Consider the following 24,656-nt stretch of genomic DNA (forward strand, 5'->3'; position numbering starts at 1 on the left):
AGAAATAAATATGTAGTACTGTAATTATGGTGCTTAAACATTTGTAACTCTCCAATCGGATTCTTGCCAATGATTTATTTTTCCTGCCAAATGTTGATGAGATTTGCTCTTTTGGAGTGCCATATGCATTTGATTGATCTAAGATATTATGCATTTTTACTCTGGGAATGGAACATTCACTTTTACCACAGGCAGAAAAATATCACAGGGAATGATCTTATTTTCAACTCTTCGCTTAAGGCTCCCCCACTGCCACCAGGTGAAAGTTTGCTACTTTGGGAGCAATTTCTTATCATATTTTTGTTATCCTGAATGCCAGTTTCTACTCACAATGACTGAGTTATATTATCAGAGAATCAACAGTACTAACTAAACCTCTGTTTTACACATGAACTTTGTTCAGGCATTCAGGATTAACCTGAACATATGAGGAGTGCCTTATCCAGAATACTTGAACAGGGATACTGTATTTCTTCTTTGCTGATAATGTTGGTCCATAATAAAAAACAAGTATCCACTTACATTTGCTACTATATGCTTTTGATATATAGTCTCTCTTCTACAAGACAATCATACATTTGAAGCTGCAGCACACTAGTTCCCAGATGACATGAGGAAACAGACACTCTATTTCACTTATGGTGAATAATACACAAGAAACCAAAATGTTTGCTGTTATTTTTCAAACTGAATAGCATGTGGTTTGGGGAAATAAAAGTTACAGGGAAGCATCTGCTTTTCCTTCCCTCAAGTCTTTTAATTTGCCTCAGTTCCTTAGATGTTTCAGCCCTATTGATAAACCAAAGTGACAGCATAGGGATGCGTGAACACAAAGCAGTGGCACATTTTACCAATCTTTGGAAAACTTTTGAATTCCCTTGAATCTCAAACTGTCAGCAGGACACATTGTATGGCAACCTTTTAGTGGCATACACATGTGTACATTAACCCAATGCCTATTTGTGGAATTTGTTTCCAAAAAGTAACAAATGAAATATATATATATATAAATGAGTTATAGGTGGCAGCACATTGTTAGCTAGAAGCACAGATCAAAACTATTAAAATGTATCAAATCAATATGGTGATTTCATAGCAAAAGAATGCACATCTTCAGCATTTTTAAAATTCCTATACAATATGTTCAGATGACTTGGTACCTTTTGGAAACAAACTCCATATTTTGAGTCACTGCAGAGGCTGGTATTCCATTCCTCTCTCTGTAGTGATCAAAGTCCTCTCTCTGGACCAACCATGGAAACAGAAATCCCACACTGCAGAAATCCATGCTTGAGGGAGAATGGGAGGGGGAAATCACAGAGGTATTTGGTTGTCCCCATAGCCAAACACAAAAATAATGGTTTCAATTGCTAAGATTTTCAAAGACTCCTATTGGACCTCAGTGGATGAGGCAATCACTTCATCTGGAAAAGCCAATAGTCTTCCCCAATCTTCTCCTGGCTGAAATGACTTTGCAAGTAGAGGTTTCAGAAGCTCTAACAGATTGGCATGGTTCATGTTGTATATATGAAACCCATTTATTAGAGTTGACAACCCCAGGCAGTGTTCACCACTACAGACTTGTAGTGAAAAGCTTTGCTCACGTTCAACCAAAAAGAGGCCAAAATAACATAAGGAAAGGAGATCAGTGACCCATCTTTGAAGAATTTTGCTTCTAGATATTTTAGCCAATTTTTAACTATTTAGGGGAGAAGAGAGGTGCTTTGCAAGATATGGTTTGGGGACATTATACCATCCATTTTTTAAAAAAAAAATGGGAGGGACAGTACTTTGGAAAGTTCAGGAGAATTTATGGGATACAAGAAACAATTTGGTAGACTGTATGCAGACCATGAGCTACATTTTCCTCACTCCTTCATATAAGACTCTAATTCACCCTTTATGCCTGATGCAGCTGAATAAAGAAATAAATGTTATATTCTCCCATCTAATTTCTATATCATATCTTATCCAACTTGTTAAATTTTGAATTAGTTTCTTTGGTCCAGCAAATATTTTTTAAAGGGCCTGCTGTTAATTTTAATAGAACTATTTTTCAACCTTTAGGTCCCCCCATCTCCTAATTGGGAGGATTTTTCTATAACCTAATGTGTAAGGATAATTATGACCAAATCTGCTATTACAAAACTTTTTTAAAAACCTTATTTAAAAGGATTCATTCTGAGCTTGAGTGCTCAGCAGGAATATAAAGAAATACTTGCACCAGCCTACATCTGATGGCTAATCTACTTTTTTTAACAAAAGGAAAAGAACAGTGAGATAGAAATAATGATGACTTTCTTATATTTAATAATAATAATAATAAAAAAATATTCAATTATTGCCAGAACTGAATTTGCTCTACAACAATCAGAGTACTTTCCATTAAAGAATACATTTGTAAAAGAGCATGTTTTATGTTTTCCAAGATTCTAAATACCAAGCTAAATCAAGGGAAAAATATAAGATGTCTTCATTGAAGTAGAACCATGTTTATACACTTATATTCATGATCAATTTTGATATGACAGGATACAGAGAAGCCACAAATATGTCTACAAAGTTAGATATATTTCTCCTCAAGCCACCATATAAGGAAAGCAAGCACTATGATTTGTTCTAGATAAATGTGGACTGGATCCAACCTGTTCTGGATCTTTAGTCAAAATGAAGATTTGGAGATACAAAAGACTTTAAAGAAAGTTAGAGCAGAGCAACTTACAACCTCATCACACGCAGAAATGTCAGCATCCTAGGATGCTTGTACCTCAGTTGAGTCCCTTGCAATCCATCTGACGACATAGCTTCACTTCGCTCAACTGGGGCAGAAGCGTCCTAGGACACAGCAGTTCCAACACTGGAGCCTCCCCATGTTCCATTTGGAACAATGGGGCTATCGCAGGAGGAAGCAGCATAGTGACACTTCCCTATGTGTGATGGGGAAGCATTCGCTGCTGGCAAAGTGGGGTGCCGATCACCAGGATTGCCCCTCTGCCTCCCCGATTCACCATGAAGGCTGGCAAATCAATCCAGAGGACCTCATCAACTTGATGTGGTCCTTGGAGTTCATCAACATTGTCAAATTAATAGAATTTCTCATAACTTTATTTGCCTTGGCTAAATGCTATGGAATCCTGGTAGTTTTCCAAGGCATTTAGCCTCTTCTGACAAATAATGTTGGTTCCTAAACAAACTACAGACCCCAATGTCCCATAGCATTCAGCTATGGCAGTTAAAATAGTATCAAATTGCATTGATTTTATCTTCTTTTTTAAATATATAAAAGAAGTTTCGCTTACCATTTTCAAATACATGGACTAGCAAATGAAAAAGAGAAGAAAAATGGTTGCTGGAAGATAGTCGGTTCAGAAAAACATACAGGTGGAATGCAGTCTAACAACCTAATACTCACTAAATATAAGCAAACAGAAACGGTTAACTATAACAATAATCTGTGTACTAAACTAGGTATGGCACCAAATGCATTATTCGAAACAACCATACTGCCCCTTGCCACATCTCCAAAGCTCAAAAAAGTCAGGTCTCATTGGTGCCTATGTTCTAAAATAAATACAAGCATTGTACATTATCTTTACCACCCTCCCATTCTTTCACTTTTAATTATGATTAATGATTAAATATAGTATGGTTCCCAAAGTTGATTCTAGTACCATATGCCAAATAGCTCTGTCAATGCATCTGTAGCCACTAGAATTAGAAACACAGATTATCTATTCTCAACTATGTGATAGGATAACTAAAGGTCAAAAAATTCATTTCCCAGTGTGATATTTTTTCCACATCAATGGCTGATTTATTAGGACAAAGAAAGAAGGAAAGGGGAGGGGGAGAGAAAACCAAACAGTTGCTATTAGGGGTGTGCAATTCGTTAAACCCTGTTCTTATTTTCAGTGTCCGGATTTCAGTGGACCCCCAGATCCATTTTTGGGAGCCTCCCAAATTTGGCAGGGGGAAAATACATCTGTTTTTTGATTGGACAACCAAAAGATCCTGGAAGATCTGGCCCACTGGTAGCAATGGGGAACTTATGGCTTAAGGAGCCACCCTTTCTGGCATGGTTTGCCCTCAACACTCTTTCAATGAAGCTGAATAAAACACTTATTTCAATGGAAGCCACACCACCTGAAAGAGAACTAGCCATTCTTTTAAAAAGATATAAATTACCTGCTCATTTTATGGTGGCTTTAGAAATGGTAAGATACCTCTACCACACATTTGAAGCTTTACTCGTGTGAAGGGCACCATTGATGACTGTTTCATAGGTGTGTAGAAAGTAAACTGCTTTGCTATTTGAGTAAAAAAAACAATGAGAATTGAGATCACCGATCCATCTCTTTCAGAAACCTGCTCACAACAGAAAAATGGAGTCCCAGCTTGGCTAAAAAACATGTCATGTGTGCAGATCCCAGTAAGGTGGCCTTCTGCAGCTGGCAGATGGTAATTTTGTCAGTGCCAATTGTATTTAAGTGCAGGCCATGGTCTTTAGGTACTGCACCCAGTGTGCCGATCACCACTGGGACCATCTCTACTGGCTTGTGTCAGAATCTTTGCAGTTCGATCTTTAAATTCTCATATCGTGTCAGCTTTTCCAGTTGATTCTCTGTCACCTGGGATTGTGACATCGACAATCCATACTTTGTTTTTTAACATGATTGTGATGGTTTACAGCTTTGAAAAAACCCCAGGATACTAACCAGAAGCCACTGTGTTTTATGGAGACAGCAAAGGGTCCATTCACTGTGAGTATATGTTATGGGCTCAGTGCAGACAGGACCTAAGTCATATATGTCTAACATGCTTTTTTATCCTGATCAACAACTAAACAGACCTCCATCAATTGCTATCTATGAATAACTGATTAACATTCCCCTGTTGTTAAGTGGGATGCTGTTTGTTTATGTAATCTTATAGAGCAGTTACGCGTCCTTAACTTTAGGTTACAAATCTAACTACAGTACAGAATGCCAAACTTCATAAGGTATTTACTGTATTTTAAGCCACTAATCTGAAACCCCACCCACATACTTAAAACAAAGAAAACTAAGCCCATTTAGACTAACAATCAGTCTTGATAGTACTGTTCACAGAATCATAGAATTAAAAGGTACCCGAAACATTATCTAATCCAATGGAAGAATCTACCACTGATACAGCCTAGCAGTGAGTTATCTGACTTCTGTTTAAAAACAACATTTCAAGGTAGTGTGTTCTACTGTCAAACATCAGCAAATTCTTTGAGACTTTCCTTTTTTGGAATATGAATCCATTGGTTTGGGTACTGCCTTCTGTAACATCAGAAAACAAGCTTGCTCCATCTTCCATCTAATAAGGTAAACCTCATAGGACAGTTGTAGACAGTTGTCTTTATGCTAGACTTTGTAGCTTTATCCCTTGCCCAGTCAGACTAAATTCTATAGATTTGAACTCATTCATTATCACTGAAGCAAATGAAACCACATTCTTTTAAATCATAATACTTTCTCTGAACGGAATTTTGGGCTGAGCTTTTCTTTTGCTTATTTGGGAGGATATTGTACACAATGGAGAGAGAAAGATCTTCTTTGTAATGCAAACACTTGAAAAGCCTTTTTAGTTTCTAAGTTCCTTCAAAATGTACTGACTTCACACAAAACTGCCAAGCTGTCTGAATTCAGACTTGCCTTCTCATTTAATCTTCTGTATGCTTTATTTCTTCTCACACACTTCATTTAGAATGCTTCTTTGTTGCTTCACTTCATTTATTTGGGTATGAAGATAATAATAAAAGTTCTATTTATTGTGTTACAATGGGGAAATGGCTCCCAAACTTACAATAAAACCAGAGGTGTTTATTATGTAATGGAAACTCTTTGTAGTATTGAAGACTGCACTAAAAATGACATTGCTTTTAATATACTAGAATCTGATGTTATCAGACCAATATTACTTGCCACCTGGAAATGTTTCAAGAGATTATTACCAGAGTTGCAGGCATGTTGGGGGGGGGGGGGGGGGGAGGGAGGGGGAATACAGCATCCAAAAGAAGAAAATGTAGATATCTATGGGCTTTGTTTTCAGTTAATCTTAAAATACAAGAATGATATACCGTATATTTCGGCATATAAGACGACTGGGCGTATAAGACGACCCCCAACTTTTCCAATTAAAATATAGAGTTTGGGATATACTTGCCGTATAAGACCACCCCTCTTCCATCGCACACCGAATAAAAATAAAAAATAAAAACATCAGATTTGATTTCTAATCCAAGACTATCAAAGCAGTATCCAGCTCTTCGGCTTAGAAATGGAGATGAGTGCCAACCCTCAGAGTCCGACACGACTGGACTTAACGTCAGGAAAAAACCTTTACCTCACCTGTAAACTCCTGTATGTTTGTTATTTATTTAACAGTTGTGGGTCCATGGAGCATAATAAAGTTATATAAATTTCTATCTTACCTTGCCTAGGATGAGACCAGAGCTGGGTCCAATGTCCTTTCCCCAACAACAACAACAATAATGGAAATCTAGAATTGGAAGGGACTCCAATGGCCATCCAGTCTAACCCTAATTCTGCCAGACAGAAACACATGTCCAAGCCCTCCCGACAGGTGGCCATCCTGTTCTACTTAATAACAGAAATAATAATAACAATAATAATAGAACCTTAGTGTTGGAAGGGACCTCAATGACCATTCAGTCCAACCCCATTCCTGCCAGGCAGGAAGACACAATGCAAGCCCCCCCCCCCCAACAGGTGGCCATCCAGTTCTAGTTATCATATATACTCGAATATAAGCTGACCCGAATATAAGCTGAGGCACCTAATTTTACCACCAAAAACTGGGGGAACGTATTGACTCGAGTATAATTCAGGGGAGGGAAATGCAGCAGATACTGGTAAGCTGAGGGGACAGAAGTTACCTTAAAGCCACCCAACACTTGAGAAGATTTTGCACTGCAGCCAGGTATTTCCAAGGTCATGCCCAAAGGGCTTGATGAATATACCCTTTTTGAGATAGATCTAAATCAGGCATGGGCAAACTGTAGCCCTCCAGGTGCTTTGGACTTCAACTCCCACAATTCCTAACAGTCAGTATTTGAGAACACAGAAATGCTGGACCACTCTCACAACCACCATGTCAGACTCCACAGAAAAGCCATTGAAATCCACAAGCATGTGGACAATTTCAACAGAAAGAAACCATGAAAATGAACAAAATCTGGCTACCAGTATTTTTAAAAACCCCTCTAAAATTTAAAAAACAAAACTCAAAAAGCAGGGGAAATTCAGACAATACAAAATCAGGACCAGCTAACACCTCCCAACAAAGAATTCCCCCAGGCAGGAAGCAGCCAGGCTTTGAAGCTGCAAGGCCATTCAATGCTAATCAACAACATTCCCACTTGGCAACATTCCCACTTGCCTCAAGCAGACAAGAGTTCTTTCTCCCACCCTGGACTTTCCACAGATATATTGCCAAGTTTCCAACAGACCTCACAACCTCCGAGGATGCCTGCCATAGATCTGGGCAAAACATCAGGAGAGGAAACTTCTGGAACATGGCTATACAGTCTGGAAAACTCACAGCAACCCAGCCAGTAGGCTGTTAGGAATTGTGGAGTTGAAATCCAGAACACCTGGAGGGCCAAAGCCTGATCTAAATGCAACTTTTGGAATGTGTCCAGAGGAGAGCAACTAAAATGATCAAGAGTCTGGAGAACAAGCCCTATGAGGAGCGGCTCAAGGAGCTGGGCATGTTTAGCCTGAAGAAGAGAAGGCTGAGAGGGGATATGATAGCCATGTATAAATATGTGAGAGGAAGCCACAGGGAGGAGGGAGCAAGCTTGTTTTCTGCTTCCCTGGAGACTAGGACGCGGAACAATGGCTTCAAACTACAAGAGAGGAGATTCCATCTGAACATGAGGAAGAACTTCCTGACTGTGAGAGCCGTTCAGCAGTGGAACTCTCTGCCCCGAAGTGTGGTGGAGGGTCCTCCTTTGGAAGCTTTTAAGCAGAGGCTGGATGGCCATCTGTCAGGGGTGATTTGAATGCAATATTCCTGCTTCTTGGCAGAATGGGGTTGGACTGGATGGCCCATGAGGTCTCTTCTAACTCTTTGATTCTATGATTCTATGATTCTATGTGTTCATGATTTTCCCACTTAATACACACATTGTTGGCATGGCTGGAAATGAGTTAATTTCTCCTGCTATTAAAGAAAACATGTTCTGGATATGTCTCAAAAGCTAAACTATCTTGGAACATTTGTTATTTTTCCAGATGTATATCTGGTGATGTGAGTTTGTGCTCAACAGAACTGAACCTTCTGTGTTTTTCTACAGTACTATTAATGTACCCTGAAGAAATGTAGGATGCTTCTCTACCAGGCATGGGCAAACTTTGCCTATGCCTGGTGTTAGGAATTGTGAGAGTTGAAATTAAAAACAATCTGATAGAAAACTGGGACTTGTAGTTTGGTATAGTACTGGCTCTCTTAAACAGGGAAGGCTAAAGACCTTGTAAAACTACAACTCCTGTGACTCCATGGCACTGAATCTGTGGCAGTTTTTTGGAGGGGATTCCCCTCTAAGACTAGCTCGCCCCTCTCACTGGCGATTCCCCTTTAAGACAAGCTCGCCCTTGCAGAGGCTACCTCGCTCTTGGCTGCAGAAACGAAACAAAATGGGGGAAAGAGACATTTTCTTCCTCCCTTTGCAGGCTCTTTAAAACTTTTTAAACTTAAGAGCTGCTGAAAGAAAGGAGAAGCTGAGCAAAGAGAAAGGAAAGAAACCCCAAAGAGGGGAGATGGATCAGGAGAAAGAAGTTTCTCCAGCAGGACTTTCTCGGAGGTGCTTTTTTTTTTTACTCTTCTTGAGTAGCCTGCCTGTCTGGCTGCACTGTTTGAGGAGGGAGAGGAGAGGGAGAAAGAGGCCTGAGCTGGTCGGAAATGGGAGGCTTTGCTGCTTGGGGGGTGGAGGGCAGCCTCTTCTGCCCTTTTTTCCTTCAGGAGGAGGACGGGGAGGAGGAGCAGGAGCAGAAGCAGGAGCAGGAGCAGCAGGCCTGCCCGGGGTGGTGGCCAGCTGAGCTGCGATACCAGCAGGCTCCCTTTGGCTTCTGCTTGCTGCCCCTGTCCCTCGCTCTCGGCATCCTCAAGTGGTGGAACTTATAGCCGGCGCACAAGACGACCCCCCCCCCCCCACTTTTAAGATGACTTTCTTGGCTTAGAAAATCGTCTAGTATGCCGGTTTTTACGGTACAACAAAAACACAGACATTTTGGAGAAGGGAGAAAGAGACCTACATTTACCTTCTTGCATATACAACACTTACTGCTAACTGGTTTAGAGTGCTTGAGTCTAGGGCCCCTTCCACACAGCTGAATAAAATCCCACATTATCTGCTTTGAACTGGGATATATGGCAGTGTGGACTGAGATAACCCAGTTCAAAGCAGGTATTGTGGGATTTTCTGCTTTGATATTCTGGGATATAGGGTTGTGTGGAAGAGCCCTAGGTTACATGAATGCAGTTAGGCATATTTCTAATACTGAATTGATAATAATCTCAGAAATCTAACTCTCATGTGATATCCACCATTGGTTCAACAGTTTTCATATATAGTAATATGTACCAGAAACTTCATATTCATCAGAAGCAGGTTTTCATAAAAATAATAAGAATTACTTTTCTCTTCAAGTAGAAACATCCCTATGTGTGGGTCACACAGTATTTTTATGCAGAGAAAAAACAGTGCATTTTGTGAAGTAAATTATAACCAAAAAAAGATGCTAGAGTAAGGTGGCAGATCACGTCATTGTCTTTGCTACTTGTTTCAGCACTCTGTGCTTGGTCCATTATATTACTTCAAGTAGAACAAATTTATGCCAGTTTGGTTTATTATTAAGGCAATTCTAGGGGATTTTGGCTGCTAGTCAAAGTTGTAGGGAGGGAGAAATGTGCTAATGCACTGACCCAGCATTTATGCTCCTGCAGGACAGAAGGGAACTTCTCAGATAAGGTAGTATTGGATACCTCCTTATGCAAACCTATCAAAAATAGAATTGTCATCAATTAGGGCACTTCCACACAGCCCTATATCCCAGAATATCAAGGCAGAAAATCCACAACATCTGCTTTGAATTGGGTTATCTGACTCCACACTCAGATAATGCGGGGTTTTCTGCCTTGATATTCTGGGATATAGGGCCATCAGATTCAGCTGGGTTTCCTGTCAAGTTGCTTGTTCCAGTCTGGGAAAAAGTTTGTCCAACTCTGACATTATGTATCACATGAATATTAATGGCTTTTCTCCAACATTGATTTTCATATGATTTTTCCACAGATCCTGAAGTTCCTTGAAGATGGAGGTTGTTAAACAGTGATGGTTGAATGCATGAAATGACAGGTAAAACAAAAACAGCTTTTTCATCTAAAAATACATATTAAAAATCAGATCATTCCATTATTGTCAGTTTCTATCACTATGATAGAGACAAACCCCACTGTTTCAGTCCTGAAAATGACTTTGTGAAGAGTGAAACTGCCTATTTAATAATAAATTATTCTATTTGGAAGCAGATTTCAATATAGGCTGTCAGTAAAATAGGGCCATTTTGTGAGTGTTTAACTTTCTTGTTTCCTTCTTCACTGCAACATCAAAATAATAATCTTTGACTATTTCCAACACTCCTCAAAGAAGATTGAAAGCACCAAAGGGAATGTTTTCAGGGAGACAATCCACTCAGCTGTTTCATCTATTTTATTTTTTCCACTTTGCTATGATGTTCATGTGGACATAACTTGAGGATAAATTCAGCTGGCATTTCTATAAATTGTTTTGTGTGTGTGCGCGTGTGTTTACCACATAGTTACATTCACTGCCTTCTAAAATATTTCTTTATCATTTGTATTTCCAACCCTTATTTTAAGAACTTTATACCACATGGAGCTATGAAAATGAGTCCTCAAATTGTAAACCCATCATGCTGAGAGCTGGAACATGCTAGGAAAGCAATGGTTGTTGTTGCACCAATCTTTTGGTGGAATCTTTTAGTTTACTACATTAGCTGGGATTTCTCTTCCCAATCAATGGATTGCCTCTCTTGTGCATGCCCTTTTTAATAATGTTTTTCAGATGAATTGAGTACCTCTGAGGACTCAAAACATGAGAAATTGGGGGATATGAAGTTAATTACTTCCATATGTGTCCCCATGTCAGTGAGAAGATAAACCCATTCCAGTTTTTAGTCTAAACTTAAAAGGGCCATGTTGAATCTATTATGGATTTATTTATTTAACAGGAAATGGATTAACCACCCAACTAACATGAAAGGTATCAGTTGCCACTGTCTACATTCCAAAGGTATGTACATTAACTGATGATGAAAATGATGAAGGTTATAACCAAACTGACAATATTTTACTCTGGTAGGAAGCTGTTTACTCTTTAATCTCTTGAAGCAGGAGGAGGTACCATAAACCTCTCTTAAGTGGGATGGAAGTACTTGTCCCACACCATATTTGAAACTCTGTTAAGGTTTATACAAAATCACTCTAACAACACCAACAAGAACAATCACAACACTGCATTTTCTCTAATAACTCAGGAGGAGGGAGAGTTTAAAATCTTCCCATAGAGAGCACAGCAAAGGTCCCTCTCCATGATGTTCATGGGCAGCAGAAAGTTAAAGCCCGAAAGCTTGTCTAAACTTTAAAGAATGTTCATAATCCAAATTCAAATGTATTGAATCATGGTACTTACAAGAGAGGGGGTTTGACAAGTGAGGAGAAAGTGAAAAGCCATACACAGCTGAACCTTGCTAATGTATCAGAATATGATATTTTTTTCTATGTGAAATCTGGCACAAAATTTCCCTGTAAATCAAGAAAAAGAATGCAGACATATGTGCCAGGAAATTGGTCAACCAAAAAATTCAGAATTCCCTTCCAAATGCCAGACAGAATATTTTCTGCTCATCTTTTTTTTTTTTTGAAATGCAGATATTGGCATTCAGCATTGAGAATCAGTTTATAAATATATTGAGGTCACCAGAATGATTTTAATTTGTATAGCACCCATTATTGCATCTTTGGATGTCAGCAGTACTGCTCTCAGTGATGTGAAATATCCTCTCTCATAACAACATTAATTGAAAAAATATGTTGGAGGGAAAGAGGTTACATGGGTACTTCTACCTCAGCACATTTTGATTTGCAGACTTAATGCTATATTTCACAGAGAGGTATAGCTTCTTAGAGTTTCCCCTTATAACATTTCTGTCTGTTGCTGCATCATATTTGTTGCTGTCCAAACAATGAATCTAAACAAAGAGTACCAATTTAATAATCAAGTGTTTACAAGTATAACATTTCTACTGGGTTGATCAATAGGTATGTGATAGAGTTAAGCAATTTCCATAATGCATAGTTTATGAATGATATATAACATTTCTTTTTGCTGGATCTTTACTCTCTTTAATTTACACTGGCACTATTCCTTGAAAGAAATCTGGGGCTTCAGTACAATGGTAAGTTGTAAAATATGACTTTGAATCCATCCATTTGCTGAAATAGAAATGGATATAAGAAGCTAGGATCCAATAATGTTCATACACTGGTAGAAGCAATTCTGTCAATGAAACTGGGAGGGCATCACCATCCTTCATGCATTGTATGCATTACTCTTCAGCATTGAGAACCATGCTTTGGAGAAGAGACTGAAGATATGTAAGGAGAGTGAACACCTCCTGCTGGTTCTGGTGATGAAACTTTTTTGGTCAGGGTCTATATATCGTGGAAACTGACAAAGTGGACCAAATAAATTCAAAATGGCCTATTTTGCAAATATTTTCAAATCTGAGAAATTAATAACAATGGCAGCAGTGTGAATTCACTAACATTCAAACTTTGATTTTAAATCTTGCTGGGGTTTTTTTGTGTGGAAGGGTATTAGGGGTACTTATAGTATGTAGGGGTGGATTTGTTCAATAGTATAAATTGTTAGTAGATGTTTAGACTTTTTTGTTTGATTATTGTATTTCCATTCCAATAAATATTTTCTTTAAAAAGAACAGAATGCCAAAACTTCACATTTTGGCAACTACTACTCCATTTTTGTACTTGATATACCGTATATTCCGGGGTACAAAGCCGCCAAGGGAGGCAAAACCGGAGCATGGGACGGAGCCGAGAGGGGCGGGGTTCTCTTCTCCCACTGCCTCTCCGCTCCGGTTTTGGCTCCCTCGTTACCAGGCCAGCTGGGGATGTTTCCGTGCTGTGCTGTCCCTGGTCTGCTGCTAGCTCTGCCTCTGGTTTCAAGGCTCCGTCCCATGCTCCGGTTTTGGCTCCCTTGGCGGCTTTGAGACCAGAGGCGGAGCTAGCAGCAGACCAGGGACAACACAGCACGCAAACGTCCCCAGCCGGCCTGGTAACGCGGCAGGAGTTAAGTTTGCAAGCTTGGTAATTGATTAAATGTCCTTTGTCCACTATCTGGCCACTTGGAGTGCCTCTGGTGTTGCTGCAAGGAGCTCCTCCATTGTGCATCATGTGGCAGGGCTCAGGGTGCATTGCAGCAGCTGGTCTGTGGTTTGCTCTTCTCCACACTTGCATGTCATGGATTCCACTTTGTAGCCCCATTTCTTGAGGTTGGCTCTGCATCTCGTGGTGCCAGAGCGCAGTCTGTTCAGCGCCTTCCAAGTTGCCCAGTCTTCCTTGTGCCCTGGGGGGGGGGGGTTCATCTGGTATCAGCCATGGATCGAGGCTCTGCATTTTAGTCTGCCACTTTTTGACTCTTGCTTGCTGAGGTATCCCTGTGAGTATCTCTGTAGATCTTAGTAAGCTATTTCTTGATTTAAGACATTTCTTTGCTGGCTGATATCCAAACAGAGGATGGGCCAGAGATGTCCCTGCTTTTAATCATAGAGTTGGAAGAGACCTCATGGGCCATCCAGTCTAACCCCATTCTGCCAAGAAGCAGGAAAATTGCATTCAAATCACCCCTGACAGATGGCCATCCAGCCTCTGTTTAAAAGCTTCCAAAGAAGGAGCCTCCACCACACTCCGGGGCAGAGAGTTCCACTGCTGAACGGCTCTCACAGTCAGGAAGTTCTTCCTCATGTTCAGATGGAATCTCCTTTCTTGTAGTTTGAAGCCATTGTTCCATTGTGTCCTAGTCTCCAGGGCAGCAGAAAACAAGCTTGCTCCCTCCTCCCTGTGGCTTCCTCTCACATATTTATACATGGACATCATCCAGTCTCCTCTCGGTCTTCTCTTCTTCAAGCCAAACATGCACATCTCTTTAAGCTGTTCCTCATAGGGCTTGTTCTCCAGACCCTTGATCATTTGAGTCACCCTCCTCTGGACACATTCCAGCTTGTCAATATCTCTCTTCAACTGTGGTGCCCAGAAATGGACCAATTGGTCTAACCAAGGCAGAATAGAGCATGGGGAGCAGGACTTCCCTTGATCTAGACACTAGACTCCTATTGATGCAGGCCAACATCCCATTGGCTTTTTTTTGCCACTGAATCACATTGCTGGCTCATGTTTAACTTGTTGTCCACAAGGACCCCAAGATCTTTTTTACATGTACTGCTCTCGAGCCACACGTCCCCCATCCTGTATCTTTGCATTTATTTTTGACAGAGGTCAAACTGGAAAGCTCCTATTTACCCAGGGTCCCCCTTATTCTTTTCTGATCTCTTTTCCCCTTCTAACAATTAAAAATCACCTGGCTATGTTCTTGAGAAACTCTAAAACAATTCAAGCTGTCACGGTGATTTAAGGATGAAGACATGTCAAGATGTGACCCAGTAAACATGTGCTATTCCAAATGCTACATTTCTGAAGGATGAGGGTCCAATCTGCCCTTCTCTTCTGATAGGAGGTCCTGATTTATAAAGACTGCTTATAGATAAAAATTCTACAAATGCTTTGCCTTCACATCAGTACTCATAATACAAAGCCTGACTTCTATTTGCATGCAAGCTTCTATGCCAACATAAATGTAATCTGAACCATTTAAAGCCTGCTTTCATACTTGCCAGCATGATGTAAAGGACCCAGAGTGTAAATGAAATTCAAGGGAGAAAGAGCAACTATAATGTCCAATGTAAGGTACAGTGTCCCTCTCATAGGAACCTGCATGTCATAAACATTTGAATTAAAATTACCATATTGAATTCAAATCTGATTTTTTTTTAAAAAATTTATTTGGTGTGCATTGGAAGAGAGGTGGTCTTATACGGCGAGTATATCCCAAACTCTATATTTTAACTGGAAAATTTGGGGGTCGTCTTATACTCCCAGTCGTCTTATATGCCGGAATATACGGTACTACTTTGAGGTAAACTCCTATGGAAAGGCAAAGACCTCATCTACACTTTTTTCCACAAGCATTTTTGAGCTGTTATCAAAACAATCCCCTGGATTGCCCTCATTTATACTTCAGGGTGGAGAATATCATAAATACAAACAATTACATAATAAAAAAATTACAGATACACACACTGGTTCTCCAGAACTGTTTTTAAAATGTAGTGGATAAGGTCAACATTGGTAGGTGGATCATTTTTAATTTTGCCATCTTGTGGAGCATTTTTCTAAAACAATGAAAACTGAAAATACTGGTTTAAAATCATCATATAACTGGGCATAAGAGCAAACTCTTGTTGGGGATTTAAATAAGTTGCTATAAAATGAATCTCATCCCAGTTCCCTCAATACCAGGAGGCAGCCATGCTAATTGACAAGCTCTTGCCCTTGCCAATCATGAAGTAGCAAAATGGCAGTCCCACCCTTTCCTATACGCAGTGCCAAGAGGCAGAAGCAGGACCCCTGATTTAACCCTATTTTCCTAGTTTTCCACAGACCTCACAACCACTGAGGATGCCTGCCATAGATGCAGGTGAAACGTCAGGAGAGAATGCTTTAGAACATGGCCATACTGCCCGAAAAACCTACAACAACCCAGTAAAATGACATCAAAAGCCCATAAAGAAAACCTCCCTACCCATATTCTCACTTGCCTTAAAAGAACTTACTTAGCAATTGTTAATCCTCAAATTCTACCCCCCCCCCCAAAAAAATGAGACATTTACAAATTTCACTGAATTATTTAATCAACTCCCACAAAACTGGAACAAATCCCCAAGACTATGAAGTCAGAAGATCCATCTGTGTCTGAAAATGCTATTAGGCATGACATGTGCATCCCTTGGAGCTCCTTGGAGTGATTGTGACCTTTCTGATGGTGTTAGACTCCAGCTGCCCACCCTATCTCATCATTGTCTATGTGCTAACTAGTCCAGAAAAATAAGGGATTTAACATGCTAATCCAAAAAATGAGGGAACATCACAAGCTGTCCTGCCTTACCTTAGAATTCATTCATTTATTTCCATGCTTCCGTTCTTATTTACTTATGCTACATGGGAAATACTTGCAATACATAAAATGAAATACTAAGTGAGGCAATTGCTTTTTATTAGAAAGAACCAACAGAAGTTGGCCAATTCTAATTGGATGCTAAAAACCCTTTAGCACAATGTACTTAAGAATGTCTTTGATAATAAAACACTGACCTCATTTCTCCAGCAGAACTCTCTTAGCAAGCCTCTCTAGTTTGAACTTTACTTCATTTCTTTGAGTATGCCCTCCATTTCATTCTATCTTTATTAACTCACCATGAGTGTATAAAATCACAGGGGGGCAAAGATCACTAGGTGTCATAAACTTTCAGTACAGTTTTCTTTCTGAAGATATATTTCTGTGCCCTCATTAGCTCACTATTGTGCTATTTTACACGTAAGTATACAATACAATTTCTGTAATTTAAAAATATCAAACAGAGTAAATGAAGCACATGTTTGCAAACCATTAGACCTGGTTTAGCTGCTTGCAAATATTAAGTGCAGGTAATTGGTAACTCACACTTGAAGCCCAACTAGTCTACCTGTTATTTATGTGCAAAAAAAGGGACACAACAGCAAAACATCAGACTTAATTAAATTACAAGCAAGCAAACAGGCAACACAAAATTGGCTGCCGGTTGAATTAATATATTCAACCTGGCACCAATAGAGGGAAGTATGTGTTTTTTTTGTTCCTCCTTCCATGGTGAGAAAAAAAGTAGATAGCAATAGGATAAGCAGCAAGCTCAAATTAAGTCATTAAAGACTTTGTGAAATGCAGACAACACAATCTGGAAAAGATTTAATGTTTTTTAAACTGACATCATTGGAAATGTTGTGTTGATGAGGGAACTTCCAACGCATCAAAGTCATTTCATACAATTCTGTCCTGTGATGTGGGGTATTGTTATATTTCACACATTTTTTTAATCAAAAATGAAACTCTGGTTTCATCTGGTGGCGGATCAGGACTCCATATGCAATTGAGGACATTTTGTTTTACACCTTTTTTTCCCCTAAAGTAATGTATATTGCTTACAGTAGGACTTTATATCAGCCACATCAGCCTGAATTTTGGGATAAATTCTATGATTGCTGGAGTCCCTCTGACATAACACACATTTGAATATCAGAGGTCCCATCTACACTGACCATATAATGTAGTTTCAATCTGCATTATATGGTAGTGTTTATTTATTTATTTATTTAAAACTTTTATATTCCTATCTTCTCACCTCCATAGAGGGACTCAGACCCTCAGATGGGGCCTCGGTATGTTGCCCTTGCCATGTTTTCCCTATTTCTTTCAAGACACACAATAACAGCTTGGCATGAGAACAGATCTACTAGTATAGGTATAAATGCTTTATTTTATAGAACAGCAAACAATAATGCATCAGCATTTGATAATGCTGAAGATCTAACTTATAACAACACAATCATTTTCTCATGTATTTATTTAGTCTATCAATCAAAAGAAAACATTTTGGTGTGATGTTTATTCCAAAGAAATGGCTGTTGAATTTCAAGGCCAATACCACAAGCTAACTTTTCAAATTTCAAAATTAGTCACAATTGTAGATTGTTAGACATATAATAGAGATGGACAGCACTCCATTTAGGTAAATTTGTTTGTTCTTACTGAAAAAAATTGCATGTGATAACATCTCTTCTTTTTGACCTCAAATATTAGCTGAATTTCAATTCAAAACTGATAGTTTTGAGCTGCCAACCTAGTTTCCTTTTTTTATATGGAATGACATTTTGTATTTTAGCTCAGTCTGAAACATGATTTCATAACATTTCTAGAACCTGAAGTGGTTTGTACATTAAATGTAGCCCCAGTACACAGCATGTCTTGTGGCATCTAGCCATCTGTCTTCTGCTTTACCCTGCAAATATTTTTGACTTGCTATGCCTGTCACTCATCAGTGTGAGACATACACCTCAGCATTTCATGAAAGTATGACAAATTTCTTAGTTAATTTATTATCCACGCTTTTCCCATGACTTTTGAAAAGAGTTGCTTATGTGAATATTTGCAATATTTGGTTTCTGCAACCAGGTAACAGGCATGGATGTGCCACACCTGTACTGTGGGAGGGGAGGACATTTCTTGTTCCTCTTCAGGTGGCAAAGTGTAATTCATGGCCCTGAATGATAGAATCTGTTGGTCTACATAACAGTGCAGTATTAGTGAGGGGTGTTGAAGGTGTTCACATTCTAAAAGCAATGCTAATTTTATTTCTCTGCTCACAGAGCTTTTTCCAAAACCTGTTGTTTTCAGGAAGCAGATCTTCAGGAAAACAATATTCATATCAAAGAAAGGCTATTGAGAGTAACTTTTTTTAGGGAAAAAAGTTTAACTCAGCTATGCAAAGTTTACTTTATGATCATTTGAGTGTTATATCTTGGTAGACCTAAGCTTCTGGTTATTTCTAGTGTAGCAAGAAAAATCCATTTGGATTTTTGCTCATGACACTATATAAATCAGAGAATATATAAGGAGTTTAGACTCAAATTATTGTATCTATTGGTACAACAGATTATTATTTGGCAGTCCTATAGGCATCTGCAAATGAAGCCTGCCAAAGAAGCAGATGCTGCATATGGTGAAGTGACTTCTATAACTTTCAATAAATAAAGCACTAATAGCCAATATGTTCCTTGCTTTCTTTTTTAAAAAAAACATTTAAAAAACTAATCCCTATATGAGATTAATCGTATGTTCCTATCTAGTAAAAGGGAAAAAAAGAAAGAAAAACAGGGAGTTGGGGAAAGAATGCGACACAAGAGATATTTCATAGACATGGTTTAAAATATGTAATCTATAGATAATGCTGTGCCAGGCTTGCCCAAAGGATAACATTTTCCACTTTCCAGATGGCATGGATTCTGTGCTGTTAGAACTGTTTACTGATGCTGCAATACTAAAATTCTGACAGTTGAATGTGCCATTCTAGTACATAGCATATACACTAAATAAAGATCCTTTCAGTCTCTATTTCATTTGTCAGTAATCCTAATACAGAATAACTTTTTTTTTAAAAAAAGCTTTTTATCACAATTACTCTAGATGGGCCTTGTTGCAGCCTTCTCATTACTTGTCCCTTTTTGCTTCATGATTTCTGTCACTTGTTAAATTGCTCCATTTTGGAGCAGGGACCATTTCTCTTCCTGTAAAAACAATAAGACAAGAACATGTGGTGGCTTCGCAACTCCAGGGGTTCTTGGTAGACAGTCTGGCTTTCAGCTGGGACATGGAACTGAAACAGCCTCCGTTGCTTTGGTATATAATCTGGACCAGGAGCTAGACAGGGGGAGTGTGTCCCTGTTGGTTCTGCTGGACTTCTCAATGGCCGTCGATACTGTTGACCACGGTATCCTTTTGGGATGCCTCGCAGGAATGGAACTTGGAGGTACTGCTCTTCAGTGGCTCCAGTCCTTCCTGGAGGGTCGGTCCCAGAAGGTGTTACTGGGTGACACCTGCTTGACTCCAGAACCATTTTCTTGTGGAGGCCCTCAGGGTTCAGTACTGTCCCCGATATTGTTTAACATCTACATCAAGCCACTAGGGGAGATCATCCAGAGTTTCTGAGTACGATGTTATCTGTACTCAGATGACATCCAAATCTGTCACTCCTTCCCACCCATTACTAAGGAGGCTGTTCAGACCTTGAACTGGTGCTTGGCCACTATGTAAGACTGGATGAGGGCTAACAAATTAAAATTGAATCCAGACAAGACAGAGGTCCTCCTGGTCAGTCAAAAGGCTGAACAGGGCATAGGGTTACAGCTTGTGTTGGATGAGGTTACAATCCCCTTGAAGACGCAGTTTTGCAGCTTGGGAGTAATCCTGGATTCAGTGTTGAGCCTGGAACCCCAGGTTTTAGCGATGGCCAGGGGAACTTTTGCACAGTTAAAGCTTATGTGCCAGCTGCGCTCGTACCTTGGAAAGTCTGATCTGGCAACAGTGGTCCATGCTCTTGTTACATCCCGAATAGATTACTGAAATGCACTCGACATGGGGCTGCCTTTGAAGACTGTCCAGAAACTTCAACTAGTCCAACGGGCTGCAGCCAGATTACCAACTGGAGTGACATACAGGGAGCACACCACCCCCTTGTTGTGTCAGCTCACCTGGCTGCCGATCCACTTCCAAACTCAATTCAAAGTGCTGGTTTTGACCTATAAAGCTCTATACAGTTCTGGCCCAACATACTTGTCTGAACGCATCTCCCTCTACATTCCGACTTGCAGTTTAAGATCATCCGGGGAGATCCTGCTCTTGCTCCCGCCAGCGTTGCAAATACGTCTGGCAGGGACGAGAGACAGGGCCTTCTTGGCTGTAGCCCCCTGCCTGTAGAACTCGCTTCTCAACAAGGTAAGATCAGCTTCATCGCTCCTGTCTTTTAGGAAGAAATTGAAGTCGTGGTTCTGGGACCAGGCTTTTGGACAGCAGGCATAAATAGTGCTTTGGATATGGAATTTGACTGGAATGGTGATACAGTGGTTAATACTGTTTTGTTGTTTTAATTAATGTTTTATTTATTTTTTTAATTGTTGTTATATTGCTTTTTATATTTAATGGCATCAAATTGTGCCAAATGTAAGCTGTCCTGAGTCCCCCTTTGGGGGTTGAGAAGGAAGGGGTAGAAATACTGGAAATAAAATAAATAAATAAATAAATAAATATATTTGTGGAAGATATCTTCCTGGACAGACCACAATTAATTAAAACCATGGATGTGACAGGACATCACTGAATTACTAGACTTCTAGCTCCAGAATGCCATAAAGTTGCTCTAGAGGACTTAGAAATTCCTAAAGGGTTATCTTCTTTAGGAATTTTCTAGGTTCTCAAGTGTAACTCTGTGGTAGCTTTTGGGAGAAGCATACCATAGAATTGCCTGGAAGACCTAATGAATTCCTAGGAAGACAATTTTTCCTTGAGCATAAGTGAAGCTGTGGATATAAGTTTTATGGTTACAGGGTCTTATTGTACATATAGTAATGGATAGATGTTGGCTTGGAAATTGGGAGTTTCTGTTTTGACATAAAACCTTGGGACAGATTCTTTATCTTACTCAGACTTGAGTTTCTTGAACAAATGAGATGATGATGATAACAGTAATGATCCCTATTATCAACTCTTTTATTAACTTCAGCAAATTTGGAATGAGGTGCTCAAGGATAATGGCAGCCTAATATTTCTATAATTAATTTAATTACTGAAACTATGAATTCTAGTCAAGCAAAAGATTTTGTTTAAATGAATGCTGAGATTCCCAGAATTCCAAGAAATGTTGGAGGTGCAAGTGCAGGTATTTTAGTAATTGCATACAACAAATCTGTATTGGAGTCTGGTTTATTTCCCTTCTTAAAAGGTCTCCAGATCAAATGATTATGTGGGTTTGATGCCATCAGTTTTTCTTTCCTGCCCATATAGTCTACTTCACATGACAGTGACAGCATCCTACCTCACTAAGTTTGGAATAAATCCTGTCTGCTTTCATAGTTTCAGGCTTCACAAACACATGTAGGCTGCTGCATGCAAGAAGGTTCCTCAGAACTACTTTTAATGTGCTGAGGACTGCTTCCTGCTTTTTAGAAAACAAAACAATGAGAACCCAATTCATTGCATTATCATCAGTGTTGTCATCATGTAACTGAAAGCAGAAACAATGTGAGTGCTAAGAACACAGAAGTAAAACAATGGTATTGTAATATGCTTCTGCTTGATAACTCCTGAGGGAGTGCAGATACATGGAGATCTTGGTAAACCTCAGTTTTACTTGTTCATTTTTTGGGGTCTGATCCTATCAGCCTGGTCTTAGTCACATATCTATTATTACCATTTCCATTCTGCTCCTATAGTTGTTTTTCAAGTACCGGAAAATAATTTACTTTTTTAACAAGTAATTTAAACAAGAAAGAGATTGAATTTCAGGATATGATGTTGCTAGGCTTTTCAAATAAAACTTGTACATTCTTTTATAAAAAGGGAAGTTTTGAACTTTTTCATGTTTTATGTTGAAAACCTAAACCTTTTGGGAAATAAATTTAAATACCTTTGCATTGCAAGCTGCTTTTCAGAGACTCTTCGGCAATACTTTAGGAAAAAAATATTGTGCTCATTCAAAGGCTGTTTATCAGATGAGACCAACAAAGAAATGCTGTTTTTTTTAAAAAAAAAAGTTAATAACTATCTTTTCTTTGTAGTGCCGAGCACCAACAAAACAAGTTTCTGTATGAATATCATTTCAGAATTACAATACTTCATACAAGTCTGACAAAGAGAATTAATTATCTGCCACAGGTTGAGCATCCCTTATCCAGAATTCTGAAATCCTCAAAATCTGAAATTGTCCACGTTATTGGATAAAGTAGTGATACTTTGCTTTCTGATGGTACAGTGTACACAAACTTTGTTTAATGCACAAAATTATTTATTTATTAACAAATATAAAATTGTCAACAGGCTGTGTGTATAAGATGTACATGAAATGTAAATGAATTTTGTGTTTAGGCAATCATACTTCATAGTGACTGTTTCCCACAGCAAAGCTGCTTATGGAATCATTGTGACTTACACGTTCAGCTTGCTAAGAAAAACCTATTTCAACTGTTTTGGGTTGTGACTATCTAAGCTGCATTTTTTTTTTAAAAAAAATCCCTTCAGTACACTGATTTCATGTAGATTCCTTCACAAGTGCAACCTCTTTCCATGGATATATAGCATTGTGCCAGATCTAGACTAAGGTTTACATGAAATAAAGCTAAAAACCAGCACATCAATTCCTTTTGGTGTTTTGTAAATAATGAAGAAGAAAGGAGGATCGGGATTGTGTCTACTGGGTTTACACTTGATCATGAAGCTTTTGAAAACATATCTGCACAAAACATGAACACAGGATAACCTGAACATACTGCTTTTTGGATAATAATTGCAATAATCCTTTAGCCATCATAATTAAAGGTTTCAATGACTGAAATGTAATGTTTTCAAGTGTTCGTGTGTGCCCACCTCACTGTATATAGATTCTAAATATATGATCTGTCTCATCTGTTTTGGTGGAGTTATCAGATCTGTCTCACTTATTAGAACAGCAAACGAATGTTACTGAACCCATATCCTGGTTGTGGGATTTTTACCATGAAATTGTTCAGCTTCTATGGGCCTTGGTTACATCTAGTATCATACTTCATATGGTTATATTCTAAGAAGAGTACAACAATATTAATCCCCAACCATAATATCTCATTTTTGAGGCAGTATTGGTACAGTGGTTGCATTTTTAAAATCTTGAAACTTTAAAATAAAAACCTGCAGACCACAGAAGCATAGAAACACATTTTCTTGGCTTTTGCTGAATCATCCTGAATTAACTTCTTAGAATAAGCACATACACATCTCACTGTAGAATTATCAATGTGACTGGCATAAAATCAGCAATTTAATGAAAATGGAGAGATTTTAAATGGAGTGCTAAGCCAAGACAAGAGTTTGCTCTTTGTGGTAACTGAAGGTTGCAAATGCTGCAGCATCTATTCATGAGATTGTCTAAATTTATTTATTTATTTATTTATTTATTTATTTATTTGCTGCATTTGTTGACCGCCCTTCTCAGCCCTAGGGCGACTCACGGCGGTGTACAACATATAAAAGAATTTACAATAAAGCAATAACGAAAAATCAACATATCACTAATACACAATAATATAATTACACTAAATAATCTGCTCCGTCTCATCGTAGAATCATAACCAATCTCGTAATCCATATTCCGTTCCAGTTGTCATTACCAATTAATGTAGCACTCAGTTAAATGCCTTCTCAAATAGCCATGTCTTTAGGCTCTTACGGAAAGACATAAGGGAGGGCGCCTGTCTGATGTCAACAGGGAGGGTGTTCCACAGCCGGGGGGGGGGGCACCACCGAGAAGGCCCTCTCTCTTGTCCCCGCCAAACATGCCTGTGAAGCAGGCGGGATCGAGAGAAGGGCCTCCCCAGACGATCTCAAGGCCCTCGTGGGCTCATAGGCCGAGATGCGGTCCGAAAGGTATTTTGGGCCAGAACCGTTTAGGACTTTGTAGGATAACACCAGCACCTTAAATTGGGCCCGGTAGCAGATCGGCAGCCAGTGGAGCTGGAACAACAAGGGCGTTGTATGCTCCCTGCGTCCCGCTCCTGTTAGTAACATGGCTGCCGCGCGCTGGACTAGCTGAAGCTTCCGGGCCGTCTTC

General features: G+C 39.2%; 1 long non-coding RNA gene across 1 annotated transcript in view; it reads left to right on the top strand.

The window, feature by feature from the left end:
- Window positions 1-24,656, top strand: part of LOC137095898 (uncharacterized) — a 175,904-nt gene that overhangs the window by 49,946 nt on the left and 101,302 nt on the right. The window contains exons 2-3 of the long non-coding RNA XR_010909046.1: window positions 10,346-10,408; window positions 11,304-11,365. This is a non-coding gene — a long non-coding RNA (uncharacterized lncRNA). The remainder of the gene's footprint in view (window positions 1-10,345; window positions 10,409-11,303; window positions 11,366-24,656) is intronic.

This window comes from Anolis sagrei, chromosome 1, assembly GCF_037176765.1.
Source record: "Anolis sagrei isolate rAnoSag1 chromosome 1, rAnoSag1.mat, whole genome shotgun sequence".
Taxonomy (NCBI): Eukaryota; Metazoa; Chordata; class Lepidosauria; order Squamata; family Dactyloidae; genus Anolis; species Anolis sagrei.